This window comes from Mastomys coucha, unplaced genomic scaffold (assembly GCF_008632895.1).
Source record: "Mastomys coucha isolate ucsf_1 unplaced genomic scaffold, UCSF_Mcou_1 pScaffold8, whole genome shotgun sequence".
NCBI lineage: Eukaryota > Metazoa > Chordata > Mammalia > Rodentia > Muridae > Mastomys > Mastomys coucha.
Window position 1 is genome coordinate 27,354,495 of NW_022196914.1, and position 4,793 is coordinate 27,359,287.

General features: G+C 39.5%; 1 pseudogene; it reads right to left on the bottom strand.

Moving 5' to 3' along the window:
• Positions 1 to 234: 234 nt before the first annotated feature.
• Positions 235 to 4,793, bottom strand: part of LOC116083867 — a 34,508-nt pseudogene continuing 29,949 nt past the window's right edge.

Here is a 4,793-nt window from a genome sequence, read left to right on the forward strand (position 1 = left end):
TTGAGAGCTTCATATATGCATACATTAAAATATAAATACATTTACCTCATTTCTATCTACCAACTCTCCTCATACTTCCTAATATATTCCCTTTTCAACTCCATGTCTTTTTGGGGGTATGTGTGGGTTTTTTTTTTGTCTTGAGAATAAAATAATATTAAAATTTTATTTGAAGTATTAACAGACAGTAAAAATTAAGTACAACATATCTCTGTGTCATGCCACAGCCATAGCCTACAGAGAAGCTAGGCAGCTATAGTCTACTTTTCTGAACTTTCTCAGCTCTTTCACTTCATATTTTTCCTTGGCTTTTTCCTTAAGATGTTTTTCTTCATCTGAATCATCGCTTTCTTTTCCCCCTCTCTATATCTACATCATTAGGAATTTCTTCAGTCCTTTCAGTCTCTTTAGAGAGCAGCAAGGGGTTTGCAAACAGAGAACACAGGAAAGAAGCTGATGGTGGCCCATGGGCTGGGGTATGAAGAAGCTCATTGATTGCAGGTATGTTCTCTTTTAAGGGAGGGGGGTTATACCAGTTCATTCTCTGAAGTTCATTCTCTGAAGTTTCATTTAACTTTGCATCCTGCTGTTGCCTGTGTCTTCCCAATATAAAAGAAAATGGGGTCGTTGGTGAACTTTCTTCTGCTAGCAGCTGTCTGCTTGTTGGTGATTTAGTTAGGAAGTAAAATTTAGATCTGTTCAGCCACTGGTGAGCTTTTGAGGTGAATGATTCTGGGACATCTCGTGGGACAAATACTCCCCACTGGACTTCTTCTCTGGAGACATTCTTTTGATTATACAATGACCTTGGCTCACTAGGTTTAAATACAAACAGATTTGAGCCCACTGAAGACTGAGCCACTGCAGCAACATGGTTTGAGCAAGGGTTAGATTCCATAACTCTAACATTTAATTTTGCACTCCACTGCATTGAACAGATTCCAACAGCAGAGAATGCCATTCTCAGTCGTGTCGAGAAGATACTTTGAGCACGTCAGTCTTCCAAAGCAAAGGTGCCTTATTTTCCCAGTTCATTGGCAAAATGTACATTTTAGTTTCCATGTTTCTGAATCCCATATTGTAACTGCTAACTGCTAGTAAGGAGCCATTTTCAGAGAAACAGCAATTGCTTCCTTGATACTTGTGGTAACTACCCACAATGTTACAAGTCCAGCCAATGGCTTTTTCGTTTATATCACAGTCATTTATTAATACCCATATTTTGCAGTGGCCCATTTCTGCTAGCTGTGAGCAGTATGGATTTTTCATAGTTTTCTGCATTATTAAAACAGAGAACTGGGATGTGGTCATCATGTGGTACAGTGATCTTTGTGTTAAGAACAAACCCTTGGGTTTTCTTGCTATAGTTTCATAGTTTTATTTGCAGCTTGAGTTCATTTTTATTTCCTTGCTTTTGTTCAACTGTTGCCAACCAAGTACCAGAGCAGCTACAGGAAGCCTTTGTTAGTTCAATTTGGATTAGACTCTCATCACTGATGTACTTGTCACCCTGGAGAGAATAAAACTACAGGTGACCAGGTTTTCCATTCAAATCCAAAGCTTTGGTTCTTGGATCAACCATCAAACCAGTAGATAGACTCCAATCTTTTGCTTGACTTACTTTGACTTGACTTTCCTTGCATTACTGAAGATGCATCAAGAGTTTAGTTTGGTGAATAACTGTTATTTTGTCATCAGAGTGAGAAGTATAGAACAAATCTCCCAAAGGTGAGATGGAGAGTGCTCAAAGGTAGATCCTAACTGAGAGAGAAATGCCTTATTCTCTGATCCATCTTGATACGCTACAAGGCACACTCAATACTCATCACTCAGTAATTAATGCCCATTACTGTAGAAGCCAAATCCATAATCATGTCTTGGTGCCAATGCAAATATGTATAGGTGTACTTCTTATCATCATGAAAATTCCCCTAATGGGAGATTTTGCTGTCCATGTGACCAATTATGATGTAATCTTCTTTTGGGTGGCAGGATACATGTGAGCTTGTTTTTTTGTTTTTCATTCTTGTTTTTTTGTTGATGGTAAGGTAAAATTGCATGTTTTTTCTTTTTGAAAAAAAAAAAACCCACCAAAATAAATAGATAGGCAAAATTTCCTGGACTGTAGCAACACATTCTCCCTTATTTTCGAAGGCAGTGCACTTGGGGGAGCCGTTTATGTAATCCAAAACAAAGGTGAGCTCCTTAGCTTCTACATCCTGGCTTCGTGACCTGGGCAGTTTCACTGAAACCAGCTGAAATACATTGGTTCTTCTTTACTTATTATAAGGAAGACAGAATCTTTGGCTTGTGGGGAGGAGAATAAAGAGGGCATGGAGTTTAGGTCCAACAATGAAAGTCAAGATAGGTCCATATCAAGATATGATGTAATATGATGATAAGATATAATAGTTCCATATCAAGATATATCAAGATAGTGCCATCAAGATAGTTCCATAGTTTGACTGTGCCTTCAAAGGAACATGAGTAGTTGTTGGGATTGATGAGGATTCTAGATATCAGATTATTGTGCCCATGCAGAATGTGCACACACTCTTCTGTGGCTGTGCTATAGACCTTAACAAAGTCTCCCAAGACACAGAAGATATAGCTTTCAAAATAGTTTAAGAGTTATATATTCAAGCATAAGTATTGTCAAGACTATGAGGATATGGAAGATGGAGTCCTTTGAAGTGCACAGAGAACAAGGCTCTCTTGAAGTTCAGCCAGCTACCGCCACAGGGAACCACACAGACACTCTCTTCTATCATCTTCACACAGACTCACAGGATGTGTTTTAACACATGTGTTCATCAAGCCTGTGCTGAGTGTCCATCTGTACCAGCTCTGTTTAGGAGCAAGAGATACAGGCTGGAGGCAACCAGGCATGAGATCTTGTGGGTCTTACGGTGCAGTGGAAGGAGACTATTTAGTAACAAGTGTTGACTGATAAGGATGGGGTGGAGATGGATAGATGAGATAATCATCATCCAGGCAGGCAAGATCTTCCAAACCGAGGACATAGCCATCATTTCACTGTCTTTTCCATTCCTCATGTTTTTTTCCTGTATTACTTTACAGAACAATTCCTTACCCTGTACCTCTACTGGAGGGGCACAGAGTCCCCAGAGTTCAAGTCAGTGTGTGCTATTTCCCAACATTACATTTCTTGACAGTTTCCTGGATGTATTGATCTTATGGGTTGTCTCCATAACAATTGTGCCACTATTGCACAATCAGGTGCATCTTGACAATGGACATTTAAAAAATATAATCAAGTTGACAGTAAAAGTTAACATTTGCAGCTGGACACACTGAGCTCAGAGATTTGACTCTGATTCACACACTTCATACTTCACAAAGTCAATGATCTATCCCTGAGGTATCCTTTCTGTAGGCACAACAAAAGCACATGTACATGGAAGTGTACAAAGGTGCTTGGCCTGGGTTTCATAATTATACACTATTTTTCTTGTATTCTACTAAATAAATTCATGTACTCAGGCTGGGATCAGAGTTGGAGAGATTACCAGCCTACTTGGCAAAGTGAAGCTATAGAAGAGTAATGCATTGAGTAACTTGTGTATAAAGCACAGGCTTCCTCTTAAGGTGGCTTAGAGAAGTGATTTCCTTGGTGGACACTGTGTAAAGAAAACTGCCATGTAACCCATTTGTCTCAGATGTTTTTAAATTATGAATACAACCCACGAGAGAATAGCAGTTTGCATTCAGCTTTGTCCTGGTGGTTGATGGCAGTGAGTACTTTCATAAATCCTTTAGAAAATAGATTCCATTTTTCAAGAAGCCTCAGCTGTCAGAATCTGATTTCTTGGTTGAATGAAATGGCCTTGTTATTCAAATCCTTTGGGTATAAATTTATTTTACATGAATTTACTCAAGAAATTGATTACAATTCCCTTCCCACCTTGTGTCGTGAGTTGTATAATTGGAAGTTTAGTGAGAAGAGATCGAAATAGCTTTAAATGACTCCCCTCCCCCCAAATTTCCAGACTAGGAGACTTTGGGCTTTCTTAGTGTTTATATCTTCGGTCTTTTAAAAACATCAGTGCCCACTGGGCCTTTCATCTGTTTGCTTTTTATTTTTTTTTAATTCTTTTATTTTATTTATTTTATTCTTTTAGTATAGAATAGAGTTTATTTAGGGCATGGGGAGGGGAGTTAAGAGGGTAGCAGAGGCAGAGAAAGGCAGAGAGGAGAGAGTAGAGAAGTAGGGGCTGGCCATGACAACGTGGAGAGAGGCGGGAAAGGAATGGAGAGAGAGGGGGAACAAAGAGGCAAGAGGAAGGGTAGAGAAGCAGGAGTAAGAGTCTGTTTGCTTTTTAGAAACAAACTCAAAAGGCCATGATTGCTTGTCATTCTTGTCCCTACTACAACTGACAGTGCCAAAGCTGGGGGAGAAATCTGTGGCAATGCCTCCTTTCTGTCATATGCCAGATAAATCCTGTTTGTTTCTCTTGGTGTCTCTGTCTGTCACTGATGGAGATATGGATAGTCTCAAATTTCAGTGTAAGGCAATGTTTCTCACTCATTCAAAATCTATCAGAATCTTTGTGACAGAAGAACATCTTAGGGGATTTGCTGCAAGTCTGGCACTGGAACACCTGGAGCCCACAGGATGTGACCAGGGCAAAGCACTCCATTTATAACTAAATAATGTAAGAAAAGCATTGGGAAAATTTGATTTACAAGTGATGATTAACCTCATGGGGCATGGAATAGGTTGGAGGGAGTGACTAGAAATAAAGTTACCTGTGACCTACACCGCATCCCTC